Genomic DNA, 15,787 nt, shown 5'->3' with positions numbered 1-15,787 from the left:
AAAATATATCAAAGAAGGTAGTTGGGGGCAGAGCTGCTTTCCTAAGTTAGGACATCTAGCAACCTGTATCTTTCCAGCTCCAGAAACCATAATATTTAAAGAAAACTTCGGGCAGCTTTGAGCCCTCCCTGGTCCTGTATATCTGCAGAAATCAACTCCAGAGTTGCTATTTTCTTCCCAGCCTTTACAACTCCTGTACTGTCTCCACATCTCCTCCTTCAGGCTCATTTCATTATTATCCTGAGAGTTAGATACACTTGGGTAGCTTTAGTTCTATCCTCATCTCCTGAATTACTGCCTAAGACTAGTCAGTCACACATGCTTCCCAGGTCCTGACCTGGGAGAACCATCTTAGGTCTTGCCCTGGTTGAAACTCACCTGTGAGAGTAGAATGTGAATTTAAGTCAGAGAATAGAAGATCTTGGAACAATGGATTCCTTCCAGAGCCAACAACCAACAACAACATGGTCCCTGAGAACTTCACTATTTACAAAATACTGTCCCATACATTATCTTATTTGCTCTTTCTAATCATTCTGTGAGGAAACTGATGATGATGATGATGACAACAACAACGAGAACAATTTCTTTTTTACAAGTGACAAAACACAGACTGAAAATGAGGAAGGCCAAACAGCTGACAAACACTGAAGATGAAATTCAAATGTAGGTCTTCTAGCTGGAAATTCTGCTTTTTTCCTACCCATTGTGAATGTTCATAGATTGTCATTCTAGGGACCTAGACCTCTGCTCATGTAGCAAGGTATTTACTCCCTACTTCAAAAAATGTAAAGGAAATATTGTTTACCATAGGCCAAAGTGAATCTACTTTATCTCAAAGTATCGATTTATTGTCTTTTCATTTCCTACTATGGTCAGCATTTCTAGTCTCTGTTAGTTCTTATTTCGTATTTCTTTATTAACTCTGGTGTATCCTAACTCAGATCAGAATTTTAAAAGTTCAGATAATTTTCTTCTAGAAGCACTGTTCTTGTGAACCATGTACTTGCATACTGTAAGAAGTCTCTAAATCTCTCTATTCAGAATCACTAACATTTTCCTTTGTAAGCATTTGAACAAGGCATGTCACTGAGAGGGACTGAAATAATAATGTAAAGTGAAATAAAATATATCAGTGACCTCAAAGAACTTGCTACCTACTAAGGATATTCAAATTTTAAATTTAAAAATTAATGTGAAAGTAAGATTGATAATTTCTATCATTACTTTTTTGGCAGAAATTAGATGGAGTTGCAGAAGAAGAGGGACCTAGCCCACCTGCCAGAAACACTCGAATGGTGAATTTAGCTAAGAAAATATAGACCCGGTGCAGTGGCTTACACCTGTAATCCCAGCACTTTGGGAGGCCAAGGCAAGCAGATCACTTGAGGTCAGAAGTTTGAGACCAGCCTGACCAACGTGGTAAAACCCCCATCTCTACTAAAAATACAAAAATTAGCCGGGCATGGGGGCACATGTCTATAATCCCAGCTAATGAAGAGGCTGACTTGACTCAGGAGAATCGCTTGAACCCAGGAGGCAGAGTGCGACTTCATCTGAGGAAAAAAAAAAAAAAAAGATGAAGAAGAAAATCTGAATCAGAATGGCTTCCATTGTCCTTGGATACAGGTGTAATCAAATATGTGTTTGTTTGGTTTTGTTTTTATTTTTCTGAATATTTAGCAGAATTGCCTTACCCCTGAGGTATGTCTGCTAAGCTTTTTAGAGTTTGGTCATCCGTTGGTATCCATTGGTTCCAGGAACCCCAATGATACCAAAATCTGTGTCTGCCCAAGTCCCTTGTATAAAATAGCATAGCATTTGCATATAACCCTGTGTACATCCTCTCAAATACTTTAAACCATCTCTAGAGTACTGATAATACCCAATACAATGTAAATGCCATGTAAATACTTGTTATACTGTACATATTATTATTTTACTTGTATTATTTTTATTGTTGTATTGTTGTTTTATTTGGGGTGAGTTTTTTTCTGAATATTTTCAACCCATGGTTGATTGAGTTCACAGATGTAGAACCCACAGATACAGAGGGCCAACTATACTGCCACTTCAAGCCACCTGCTCACATATATTTAATTTCTTGTCATTGAAATAACCTTCAATCATTTTTCCTGCAGTTAACACCATATGGCCTTAAGAATCAAAGTTAAGTATCACCTCTCTGAGTTCTCCCTTACCCTCCCTACCTCTCTGTCTGATTTAGATTCCCTCTACCTACTGACATAGCTTCTACACAAACTATAATCATACTGAACTGGGACCACTAATTTGTTTTCTACTTCCTCACGAGACTGGAAGCTTCTTGAAAACATGGGCCATGTTTTATTTTAATATTACTCATTCAACACAGATAGATAGATAGATAGATAGATAGATAGATAGATAGATAGATAGAATAGGCAGATAGATGAATAGATAGATAGATGAATAGATAGATAAATAGAAGATAAAAACATAAATATCATTTAATCTTTACAAGCAGGGATTTGAATTAAATTCATTATGATTTCACGACTCCAAGAACATGTAATATGGTGTTTATTACATTCAATAAATGGATAAATTCATGGATAGAATAGAATTAGTTATCCAATTAATTTATAAACTCTGTAATTGACTTTTTGTACTTACTGAACATTAGAATCTTTTAATAATCTGATGTTGCTTTCTCAAAGCATAAAAAACACCTTTGTCAGCTTACTACACTCCCTGTGTCTGTGAGTTCTGCATTCATGGACTCAACCAACCAAAGATCCAAATATTAAAAAGAAAAACCCATGAAAAATATCAACACAATAAGAAAGAATATCAATAAAAAAGAATACCGTATAGTAACTATTTACATAGCATTTACATCTTGTTAGGTATTATAAGTACTCTAGTGTTGATTTAAGTACATAACAGGATGTGTGTAGGTACAAATACCATGCTACTTTATATAAGAGACTTGAGCATCCACAGATTTTGATACCCTCAAGTTCCTGGAACCAATCCCCCACAAACACCAAGGGATACCATGGATACCAAGGGTTTACTTTGCTACAAAATTCATTACATTTTTCTTACTTTATTATTATATTACTTTATTACATTTGCTATTATCTTTGGCTTTGAGGTCATTGATTGCTATTGTACCTTTATGGTGTAAATACTATATACTGGGGTGCTACTGTGCATCTCTTCCCAGTTCTGTGTTCAGTAATGTCATGTTAATAGCTTGAAATCAATCATGATGAGAGTATTTATACCATGAAAATTGTCAAACACTATAAATCAAAAATTGATTTGTGCTAAGGTTGAAATATATTTATATTACATAGTATTATATAAATAAATATAATTTGTATAGGATGAGAAATCATTTAACAGTAGACCATATATTGAATTTAGTGACAATAAGTTTATTGGAAGAAAGACTACTTGGATTAGGATGTAACTCAATTTATCAAGTCATGGATGTATGGCAACTATAGGTTGGCTATGGACATAAGAATTTAGCAAAAATCAGTGAAAGCATTTGTGATAAGTGGCATATGATATTTGCAATTCAGAGTACATTTTATTATTATTTGTAAATTGCATGCTACACTTCCTTTTAAGCTGTAAAATCTGTAATAACTTATGTGCCACAGATACACATACACTTTTTTTCATAAAATTGGTTGTTAAACATTTATCTGCACACCAAGAGGTCATGGGAGTTGTGTGATAGTTCACCTAAATCTGAAGATCTTACCAATAGTTTCCAAGACAAAAGCTGGAGATGGCAGTTATAAAACTCTTAGAAAAAAATTAAGTGTACATCTTGTGACCTTGTAGTAGGCAATAGTTTCTTAGATAAGACACCAAAAGTACAAGTAACAAAAGAAAAAAATAAATGAACTCAACATTATCAAAATTAAACATTTTTATCTTTCAAATGACTATTGAGAAAATAAAAAGGCAACCCTCAAAATGAGTGAAAATATTTATAAATCACATATCTGATAAGGGATGGTATCCAGAACAGAAAACTCTTATAGCTCAATACTAGAAAGATAAATTAGCCAGTTTTTGTTTGTTTGTTTCACCTAATACACTTAGATTTTCTTTCTTTTTTTTTCTTTTTATTACCCAGTTTTAAAATGGGCAACAGATCGGAATAGATATTTCTGCAAAGATATACAATTGGCCAATAAGCACATGAAAAGACATTCAACATCATTAGCTATCAAAGAAATGTAAATCAAAACCACAATGAGATACCACTTCACAACTACTAGGATAGCTATAATAAATATTAAAAAAAGATACATAACAACAAATATTGGTAGGATATGAAGGAATCGAAACCACTTCATTCATTGCTGATGGGAATGTAAAATGGTGCAGCCCCTTTGGGAAACAGCCTGGCATTTCTTCCAAAGGTTAAACATAGTGTTACCATATGACCCAGCAATCTCACTCCTAGGTATATACCCAAGAGAAATGAAAACCTGTGCACACAAAAACTTGTACATGAATGTTCATAACAGCATTAATTAAAATAGCCAAAAAATGAAAACAAACCAAATTCTGTCAACTGATGAGTAAATAAAAGATGATGTATCTATACAATGGAATATTATTCAGCAATTAAAACAAAATGAGGGTGGGACTATGCACAGGACCCAACAAGGAAGACTAAATAGAAGAAGCCAATGAGATAAGAAAACCCAGTCCTTGCAACCTCCCTGGAAGCTCTAGGTTTTGTTGGTCCCATTTTACCTGCGTCTAAACAGAAGCTCAAAGTGGTCATGTTACAAGATGCCTCAATGAGACAGGGAAAGAATCTAAACTGCCAATTATCTGAGTTTAGTTCAGGTTTTTCCACACCTCTAAGATTAGAACTGAAGAAAAGATAAGATTCTAAAAACGTGTATTGTTGCTATCACTGTACTCATCTGCTGTTCTAGCATTAGGATTTTGGCCAGTAATTTACCATAAGAGTTACATTACTGAGTTAAATTTGTCTCACTTCTTCAAAACACTAACAACATACATCTACCTCTACTATCATCCCTTCTCCAACTTCTCAATATAGTTAAACTGAAGAACATCTTTGGACTCACAGGGCTGACCAGCCAAGAGGAAGGCATGTTTCACACAAAGCTATGGATACAGCTGTGAGAGACGGACCTAAAGACAGTTCCAGATAAGCAGCACTGCTTGCCTCCTGCTGCAGCCACAGTTTTGTGAATTCACCTGACTTCCTCCTCTTCTTTGCTGCTCAGTACTTTTTTTCATGTTTGGTTTAACCACTATGTTTCTCACTGTCCTAACCTTCCCATTTTGTCATTTTAACTGGAGTATGGTAGATAGCTAAAGCAGCTTATAAACTGAGTTAAATGACTGGGATAGAGCAGTATTTAAATCTAGGAAACAGAATTGTAGAACAGTGATAATGGTTAATGATGGAAAAATTATATTGGAAAACCTGTATTTGACCTTTAAAGGAACCAACATTTGTGTATTTAAGAATCAAAGGCCGGGCGCGGTGGCTCACGCCCGTACTCCCAACACTTATGAGGCCGAAGCGGGCGGATCAGGACGTCAAGAAATCGAGACCATCCTGGCCAACATAGTGAAACCCCGTCTCTACTAAAATATAAAAGTAGCTACGCGTGGTGGCTCGCGTCTGTAGTCCCAGCAACTCGGGAAGCTGAGGCAGGAGAATTGCTTGAACCTGGGAGGCGGAGGTTGCAGTGACCCGAGATCGTGCGGTTGCACTCCAGCCTGACGCCTGGCGACAGAGCAAGACTCCGTCTCAAAAAAACATAAAAATAAAAGAATCAAAAAAGTTTTAGGCAGAAATTCCTAGTAATGACATCTCATTAATAATAAAGATTTTTCTACTCCACGCATCAAAAATTTAGATCTTTCATCAAGTGCAATAGTTATTTATTTTTAAATCAAGCCTGACCTCTAGTGGCGAAATTGAATTAATTCAATACCTGAATCTACTGAACAGTCATAATGGTCCAAAAAAAGAAAAGAGCCCAACATTATAACCTTCCTAGTACAATACAAAAGGTAAAATCCAGTTCCACCTATGAAATATTTCTGCAAAAAACAAAAATCAATCCTGAATCTTATCTAGTGTCTAGGTCCAACAAGCAGTTTAGAGGAAATAAAAAGGCAGGTAAACATGTTAGATGCCACTAAAATAGAATGTGGGAAGTGCTACTGCACAAAAGAACATAAGAAATGTGGTAGAAGAGAAAATTATAGATTAAAACAATGAGAAGTTTTATTATTATAGATTTAAAGTGTCCTAAGATACTTGCAGATTAAAACTATCATATTAAGCTAATGCTATGTGTGGATCTTGTTTTGATGCTGATTTGAACGAACTTTTTTTTTTTATCATGGAAATTAAGGAAACATAAACTGACTGGATATTATATGGTACTACAAAATTATAGTTCACTTTGAAAGTATGATACTGATATGATTACTTTTTAAAATTATCTCTTAGATATACGTAGTTAACTATTTATGCTTGGAATTTTTAAAACTACAGATGCAAAGGCCCTGTTTTTAGGAACAGAAAAGAGGCTAGTGTGGAGTGAATGAGGGACAATGTAGAGATGATCTCAGAAAGGCAGTGGGGATGTGGGATAATTAGGGGATGATGGAATTTTTAATGAGATGGGACATCACCAGAGTGTCATAAAACCCCAAATTCAGGCTCAAGCACCTGACATGCAATTGATGCCAAACACTGACACACGGGTGCTCAGAGACTGAGAAAGATTTATTTGATTTGGTCAAAGCAAGAAGGCAGGAGAGCAAGATTTCTCAAATCCATCTTAACAAAAAGAATCAGGGGCTGGGCACGGTGGCTCATACCTGTAATCCCAGCACTTTGGGAGGCCAAGGTAGGTGAATCACTCGAGGTCAGGAGTTCGAGACCAGCCTGCCCAACGTGGCAAAACCCCGTGTCTACTAAAAATACAAATATTAGCCAGGTGTGGTGGTAGGCACCTATAATCCCAGCCACTCTGGAGGCGAAAGCAAGAGAATTACTTAAACCTGGGTGGCAGAGGTTGCAGTGAGCCCAGAGCACTGCACTCCAGCCTGGGTGAAAAAGTGAAACTCCATTTAAAAAAAAAAAAAAAAAAAAAAAAGCAGCATGGAGTTTTTATGCAGCCAAAGGATAAAAGAGGGGGAGTGTCAGGAAAAAAGGGGGGAAAGCCTATGTTTCTTCAGTCCCAAATAACACCTTGAGCAACCAGACATCCTGGCGTCAGGAGCTGGTCATGACATCCTTAGAGGCAATTTATTTCACCTTTGTTAACTCACCATTGAGTCCATTGGTCTCCTTGCTGTTTCTGAATGTGGTTTCACCCATCCCTCCTGCTGCTCTCCACACCTTTTCACTTGTTGGTTCCTCCCTTGCCTCCTTTAGATTTTTTTTTTTTTTCTTACAGGTTAATTAGTCCTTCATGAACTGTTTTGAAGTCAACATCATTCCTGCCTCTCTCCATCCAGCATTCCCTATACACCTTTGGGTATATACCTAGAATTGCTGGATCAAACAGTAATTCTGTGCTGAACTTTCTGAGGAACAACCATGCTATTTTCTATAGCAGCTACACAATTTATATTCCCACTGGCAAGGTACAAATATCCAGATTTCTCCACATCCTTGACAACATTTGTTATTTTCTATTCTTCGGGTAATATTCATCCTAATGAATATGAAGTGTATTTCATTGTAGTTTTGATTCACACTTCCCTAATGATTAGTGATGTTAAGCACCTTTTCATGTGCTTATTGGCCATTTGTACCATTTCTTTGGAGAAATGTCTATTCAAATTATTTTCCCATTCTTAAATTGGGTTATTTGTTTTTTGTTGTTGTTGAGTTGTAGACATTCTTTACATATTCTTATTTTGTATATATCAAATATATGATTGGTAATATATTTGTCTCATTCTGTTGGTTTCCTTTTATTGATGTACAGAAGTTTAGCAGGAGAGGTTTTAAAAGCTGGAGTAGGGGATAGTAGGCCGTCTATGTTAACTGGCCTTACCTAAAAAGAAACGCTAACTTTCCTGTATCTTTGTGATAGGAGGTACTTATTATAACTTAGAGCTAAGCACCCTCTGAAGTTGGTTACTGCCCTCCCAACAGAAACTGGAGGCAGGGGCTCTATCTTCCTTGATTATTACACCACAAGGAGATGGCTGTCAAGTCCTTAAGAAAGACATTCCAGGGTTGTAGAATTGGTAACAGGCATTTTTTAAAAGTTATATCTCACAGGAGCAAAAAAAGAGCCTACAAATTTTTTATAGTAAATGATCTAAGGAAAGGGAGGTCAGTGGCCTAGAGTTAGGAAGAAATCCTACCTAAAGTTAGGGGAACTGACAGAAATATTAATGAGACATTATTTTGGCCACCTTGGTTAAAATAAAACATTTGGATGCCAGGCATGGTGGCTCATGCCTGTAATTCCACCACTTTGGGACACTGAGGCGGGTGGATCACCTAAAGTCAGGAGTTCAAGACCAGCCTGGCCAAGATGGTGAAACTCTGTCTCTACTAAAAATACAAAAATTAGTCAGGCATGGTGGCGGGCACCTATAGTCCCAGCTACTTGGGAGGCTGAGACAGGAGAATTTTGAACCCAGGAGGCGGAGGTTGCAGTGAGCCAAAATCACACCACTGCACTCCAGCCTGGGAAGCAGAGTAAGACTCCATGCCCCCCGCCCCCCCAAAAAATTAGCCGGGTGTGGTGACGAGAGCCTGTAATCCCAGCTATTAGGTAGGCTGAGGCAGGAGAATTGCTTGAACACAGGCGGCGGAGGTTGTGAAATGAGATGGCACCATTATACTCCAGTGTGAGAGACAAGAGCAAAACTCCATCTCAAAGGGGAAAAAAAGCATTTGGGACGTTACAGATGAGAAAAACTAATTTCAACTGGAAGAAATTCCAGAAAGTCCCTGAGAGGTATTAACATTTATGTAGTGAAGCAGGCTGGTATAAGATTTAACAGACAAATTTATTAAAAAAGAAAATGCCAGATAAAGGAAAATCATTAGTTAAAAAAATAAATCAAGAGAGAAATAAAAGCTTACAACAAAATAGACAATGCAGCCAGCAAGACAGCAGAATGTAAAGCAACTATCACGGAAGGCTGTCTAGAAATATGGATAGGCTCAGACCATGGAGGAACTAAACATCATATTAAGAATGCAGACTTCATTTTATGGACACTAGGGGCTCAAAAAAAATGTAACAGGGGGCATATGACACGATCTAGGTTTTGGAAGTGTGAAAAGCAGCTGGAGAGGGGAGTCAGGCAGGACAGAAGGCTTTGTCTTTCCATTGCCATGGCCGTGGCTGGCACACCTGTCAGAACAGCTGTCCATAAGACAGCAGGTAGGGCCTCCTCACATACTGCTGCAACCCCCCTCTCTCTGCCTGTGCTTGCACCTGCCCTGTCCTGGGAGGAGTGACTTGAGCTAGAAAAGAAGCTGTGACATCAGTAGCAATGGTACCAGAGAGGCAAGCATTAGGGAAGGAGGTGTTAGATATAATGAACCCCAAGTTTCTCTTCAAAGAATCAGTATGTCAGTATGTTCAGATCTCTTATTCTTTAATTTTCTATTTTAAAGTTTAACTTCCTTGTAGTTCCAGTAAACAGCTTCCTCCACCGGTTCTAATCAGTAGTTCATATCTGTTGCCCTGGTCTGCGGCTCCATCCTGACTCATCCCGGTCACCTGCTTCAGTCACCTGCTCCAGTCACCTGCTCCAGTCACCTTCTTTGACCTAGGTCACCCCTGGCTACCTGCTCTGACCCACCAGTAACCGTCCTTTCCACCAAACCACCCACCCTGGCACTCCAGCTCAGACCCCTGCTCTCCTTAAAATAGCCAATCAGGATTAGTCTAGTTTGTGCGGTCTAACCCTAGGCAATAGGGGAACAACACAGCAGTAGAGGTGAGCCACGTCAGCCATAAGTACCCCTTCCCCTCCTTGTCCAGGTGTGCGGCCACCATTGCTCCATCCGTGAGCCACACCCTTCTATAGAAGTAAACTGCCTTGCTGAGAGGATTTATCTTCGAGTGCTATTTCTTTGGTGGCATTGAAATTTTACTTATAACAGAGGGACAGTGTGACCCTCATAAGAAAATAATTTCATTCAGAGCAGAGCCAGGCAGCCAAGCCTTCAACTCTAAAATCAAGGACCCACTAATGTAGGGGTAGCTCAAGGCAACAGCCCTGACAGCACTAGGGAAGGAAAGTGAGGCTCCTGATGAGTTATCTGCATTACAAGTACCCAACACAGCCAGACTTGGGTGGGTCTTCTCCACCACCACTGCTGGTCACTGAAAGAGCACTTAACATGTTACTCTGTGCCTCTTTTTTTCAAGTACACTGGCAGTTAGATCTGGTGGCTTGATTAAATTCAGATTTATGTTTTTTTGTAAAAATATTTCATAAACAGTAATACTATAAAGTACTATTTATATAGTACAGCACATAGCACATAATCTTTGATCATCTCACTTTTGGTGTTATTAAGATTAGCCAGGTATTGTCAGCCTAATCTACTATAAAGTGGATAACTACTAAATTCCCTTTCAACCTTCTACCCATTTGGTTATTTGGCAACCATTAATAATTATTCCCTAGAAGCATTATTTTCTTACGGGTTGCAAAATGGTGATATTCCATTATTTCTTATTCATTTATTCACTGAAATTTTTTTATTAAAAAGCCTTCCCCAGGCTGGGCGTGGTGACTCATGCCTGTAATCCCAGCACTTTGGGAGGCTGGGGCAGGCAGATTAGATCACCTGAGGTTAGGAGTTCATAATCAGCCTGGACAACATGGTGAAACCCCGTCTCTACTAAAAATACAGAATTCGCTGGGTGTAGTTTCACACGCCTGTAATCCCGGCTACTGAGGAGGCTGAGGCAGGGAAATCATTTGAACCTGGGAGGCAGAGGTTGCAGTGAGTTTGCCCCATTGCATTCCAGCCTGGGCAAAAAGAGCGAAACTCTCTTAAAAAAAAAAAAAAAAAAAAAAGTTCTCCTCTATCAACTCTGAATTTCAGTTTGTGTAGGAAAGCAAAAAATTTGGTTTAAAAGACTTTTTAAAAAGCAATTTCAGAATAATGAGCTCATGCCTAGCAATCCTCAATGTGACCAGCAAGAGGTTTTATAAAAGCATTGAAATTTATGTTTTTTGATATTTTTGATATATTTCAAACCATTTCAGTCAAAAAAATCTTTCTGATTCTCCTCGATGTTCCAATTGTGCCTTCATTTGCCAGCAGGAGCCCTTTCAAGTTGGATTCTGTATCACTGCTTGCAGAAACACACACACACATACAGAGGATTCAGAACGCACGTGCCTTCTGCTTCTCTCTGAGACCCTATCTAGTCATCCTCATCTGCTAGTGGATCTGCTCATATTCCAGTGGCCAAAGTGAGTCACACAGCCACATGCAAATCGCCATGAAGAAGTACACTCTGCCCAAACTGAAGCCATGGGAAGAAAAGTAAGAAATAAAAATTTTTAAAAATCCTGTGAACTAATACTACTATCTACCACATTGAATGGGATGGTTCATTTTACATGTCAATTTTGCTAGGTTACAGTACACAATCAAACATTAATCTAGGTGTTGCTATGAAGGTATTTTGGAGATGTATTTAATATCTATAATCAGTTGACTTTAGGTAAAGGAGATTAATCTTTACCTAAAGTGGGTAGAACTTTTTCAATTAGCTGAAGGCCTTAAGAGCAAAATCTGAGATTTCTCAGAGAAAAAGAAATTCTGCCTCAAGACTGCAGCATCAACTCTTGCCTGAGTTTCCAGCCTACTCAGCTGCCCAACAGATTTCAGACTTGCCAGATTCCATAATCACGTGAGCAAAATATTTAAAATGAAGGGATGGCTCTGGTCAGAGCAATTAACGAAGGAAAAGAAATAAAAGGGTTCAAATTGGGAGAAAAAAAGTATAACTATCTCTGTTCACAGATTACATGATTCTTTATATAGAAATACTAAAGAATATACACATGTATGTACACATACAAAACTATTAGAGCTAATAAGTAAATTTTCAGAGTACATGATCAACACTTGCTATGGTTTAAATATATCCCCCCAAAAACATGCTAGAAACTTAATTCACAATGCAACGATGTTGGGTAGTAGGGCCTAATGTAAGTTGTTTAGGTCATGAGGTCTCACCATCATGAATGGATTAATGCCAACTGTAAAAAGACTTGAGGCTTTAAGTTTGATCCCTTGCTCTCTAGCCCTCTCTTTGCCCTGCCACCATGGGATAACATACCGACTAGGCTCTCATCATATGCCAGCCCTTCAATCTTGGACTCTTCAGTCTCCAGAACCATGAGGCAATAAATTCCTGTTTATTATATATTACCCAGTCTGTAGTATTCTGTTACAGCAGCAAGAAATGGACTTAGACAATACCCCAAAATCAACTGTGTTCCTATACATCAGCAGTGAGCAATCTGGAAAATAAATAATTTCATTCATAATAGCATTTGCTAAGGACTGAATATGTCCCCTCAAAATTAACATATTGAAGTTCAAACCCCCAGTGTCACTGTATTTAGAGATGGGACCTATAAGAAGGTAACTGAGGTTAAATGGATCACAGGAGTGGAGTTCCAATCCTATAGATTAGTATCTTCACAAAAAAACAAAACAAAAGAAAACAAAAAAACCACGCCAGATCTCTTTCTCTACATATGTGTGTCTCTGTTTCCCTTTCCTTCTCCCCCTTCCTTTGTCATATGAGAATGCAGAAAGAAGGTGGCCATCTACTTGCCAGTAAGAGCCCTCAACAGTAACCAAACTGGCAAGCACCTTGATCTTGAACTTCACAGCCTCCAAAACTGTAAGAAATAAATTTCTGTTGCTTAGGCCATTCAGCTGATAGTATTTTGTTATAGTGGCTTAAGCAAACTAAGATAGATTTTTTTCCTACCAAGAAGTTGGGTGTTGCTTTAATAGAACCTAAAAATGTGAAAGTGGCTTTGGAACTAGATAATGGGTAGAGGTTGAAAGAATTTTGAGGTGCATGCTAGAAAAAGCCTAGATTCCCATGCTAGAAACATGGATGTTAAAGGCAATTCTGGTAAGAACTCAGAAATACAGTTGAAGAGAAAACCTCCATCTTCTTAGAGAAAACATAATCATGAACACAATTTTGGTAAATAAATGGATGTTAAAGGCCATTCTTGTGAGGTCTCAGAAATGAAGAATGGGTCACTGGAAGACAGAAGAAAGGCAATCCTTGTTATACAGTGGCAAATAACTTGGCTGACTTGTGTTCTAGTGTTTTTTGGAAGACAGAATTTGTGAATGATAAAATTGAATGTTTAACTGAGATTTTTAAGCAAAATGTTGAAAGTATGACCTGGGTCTTCGTGAATGCTTACAGTCAAATGCAAGAGGAGAGAGATGAATGAAAGAAGAAATTATTAAGCAAAAAGGAACCAAACATTAAATATTTAGAAAATTCTCTGTCATATTGCAAAAAATGAGAAAGTATATTCTAAAGAGAACACCAAAGTGTGACTAGACTATCATTTGATAAATAAATTATGAGATTTTATGAGCAGAAACACTGCCTGTTTCAACTGAAGGGGATGCAGACAAGACAAAAATGATGTAAGACTTTTACATCCTCGATTCTACAGGACAGAACAATAGAGCTATCCAGCTGTGAACCTGCACTATTCTCTATGGGAAGAATGATCTCAAAGTAATTCAGATGTTATCAAGGTCATTGCCTAGCAAAATTTGGGGGATGAGACCCTGCCTGGGAGAGCGTGCCTGGCAGAGTGTGGGGAGGGGCACAGCATCCACCTAGGGTCCAGAAGGCAGGGCCACCATCCCAGTAGGTCTGGAAGACTGGGCACTGAATCAAAATGGATTATTCTTGAGCCTTAAAATCTACTGGAATTTGCCTTGCTAGCTTGGGACCTGTCATGTTCTGCCACTGTATTTTGGAAGCAAATAATTTGCCTGGTTTTACAGTTTCACAGCTGGAGAGCAATTTTGCCTCAGGATGAATCATCTCTCAAGTCTCACTCTTACCTGTTTTAGGTGATATTTAGATGAGTCTTTGGACTTCAGACTTTAGAGTTGATGCTGGAATGAGTTAAGACTTTTGAGGCTGTTGGGGTGGTATGAATGTATTTTGTATTCAGTAAGGACATAAATTGCAGTGGTACAGAAGTCTGTGGACTGGATTATGTCTCCACAAAATTCATATGTGAAGCCCCAAACCCTAATGGCACTGTATTGGAGATAAGATCTATAAGGAAGTAATTAAGGTTTAAGAAGATTATAATGGCAGGTCCCTTAGCCAATAGGATTAGAATACTCATAAGAAGAGACACGAGAGCTAGTGTGCTTGCACAATGGATTCTTGGTTACGACACCAAAAGCACAGGTAACAAAATAGACAAATTAGGCTTCATCAAAATTAAAAACGTTTGGACACAAGAGGATATTATCAAGAAAGTGAAAAGACAACCTACAGAATGGGAGAAAGTATCCACTAATGAATGATACATCTCATAAGGTCTAATATCCAGAATATATAACTACTCATAACTTCAACAACAAAAACAACTCAATTTAAAAGTGGGGAAAGACCTTGAATAGAGAGATCTCCAAAGAAGATATACAAATGGCCAATAACAGCATGAAAAGATGCTCAACATAACTAGCCATTAGAGAATGTGAACCAAACCCACAATAAAAGACCACTACACACCCTTTGGGATGGTTACTATCAAATGAATAGAAAATTATGGTGTTAGTGAAGATGTAGAGAAATTGGAATCCCCTGACAATGCTCTTGGTATATAAAATGGTTCAGCTGCTGTAGAAACATTTGTTTATGGGTTCCTCAAATATTTTCACATAGAATTAGTTTAAGACCCTGAAGTTCCACTATGTTTACACCCAAAAGAATTGAAAACAGGGACTGGAACAAATACGTATATAGAAATGTTCATAGCATCACTATTCACAATAGCCCAAAAGCAGAAACCCAAATGTCCATCAATGGATGGACAGGTAAAACTACGGCATCTAGGTACAGTGGAATTAGTAGCCATAAAGAGAAATGAAGTACTGATACATGCCACAAGATGTACAAGGTGAACCTGCAAAAGATTATGCTAAGAAGACCAAAAGGTCACACATTCCATTTATATGAAATATCCGTAATAGGTACCACAGTTTTGTAACCGGATTTGCAGCTTGTGCTTCGGTCTCAGGTTCTTGGCTTCCCTTGCTCGAATAATCGAGCAGAGAGCCTTATCCCCACGGTGTGTGCCAACTCCAAACAAGTGTTCATGGCCCGAGAGAGTGAGCAGCAATGCAGTTTACTAAGCAAAAGAAAGTAAAAGCTTCCAGATCTTGGAAGGGGACCAAAAGGGTTGCCGTTGTTGGCCAGGGCTGCCTGGACTTATATCCTCAAGTAATTTTGAGTTGCTGAGTGTTTGCCCCCTAGTCCTGTGTGGAGAGAGGGCTTGTGACCATGAGTCACCTAATTTTCTTTTTCTGGTGGTTGTTTCCTAGTTTCTGTTGAACTTGCAAGCACTATCGGAATGCGGTTGAACAGCTAAGTGACACTTTGAACACTGCCTTCTGATATGGTTGAAGTACCCATGTTGACCTTTTCCCATACTAGGGTTTCTAGAAAGTTCCCCATTGACCCAAAAGGTTTTA

This window comes from Cebus imitator, unplaced genomic scaffold (assembly GCF_001604975.1).
Source record: "Cebus imitator isolate Cc_AM_T3 unplaced genomic scaffold, Cebus_imitator-1.0 Scaffold108, whole genome shotgun sequence".
NCBI lineage: Eukaryota > Metazoa > Chordata > Mammalia > Primates > Cebidae > Cebus > Cebus imitator.
The sequence above is the reverse complement of the archived record's forward strand: the minus strand, read 5'-3'. Positions refer to the sequence as shown.